Below are 609 nucleotides of genomic sequence, written 5' to 3'. Positions count from 1 at the left end.
AGAAGTGGACTAAACCCCAACTAGCAGAAGAATTTGTGTGAAAATACCAAAAAAGGAGACATATGGAGTTGCGGTCTGGCAGCGGTGGTGAGTGATCCCGACAGCACAGACACCTTTCAGATTCCCGAGTGGTGGTAGGACTTAAGAATTAACCTAAAAGTCACCCTGCTAGCCAGGGACTGCACGGAGGACTGTGCATGGTGGCTGGGGAACAAACGGAGAAGGTGAAGAGAAAGGTGGGCTGAGCTCGGATTTTTGCCAGTCCAGAGGGTGCCGCCATTTTGAAGGTTTAAAAAGCGGCTTGACTATTGTAGATATTTAAAGAGACAGTGCTTTTGCAGATTCCTGGGGTGGTAGGACATAAGAAATAACCTAAAAATCACCCTCCTAGCCAGGGACTGCACGGAGTACTGTGCACGGTGGCTGGGGAACAAACGGAGAAGATGAAGAGAAAGGTGGGCTGAGCTGTGGACTTTTGCCGGTCCAGAGAGTGCCGCCATTTTGAAGATTTAAAAAGCAGCTTGACTATTGTGGATATTTAAAGAGACAGTGTTCTCGCAGATTCCTGGGGCTTAAGAACATGTTCTGCTTTCCAGAAACCCCAAGGAC

Source organism: Orycteropus afer, unplaced genomic scaffold, assembly GCF_000298275.1.
Source record: "Orycteropus afer afer isolate SDZICR_OR568_19922 unplaced genomic scaffold, OryAfe1.0 scaffold00770, whole genome shotgun sequence".
Lineage (NCBI taxonomy): Eukaryota > Metazoa > Chordata > Mammalia > Tubulidentata > Orycteropodidae > Orycteropus > Orycteropus afer.
The sequence above is the reverse complement of the archived record's forward strand: the minus strand, read 5'-3'. Positions refer to the sequence as shown.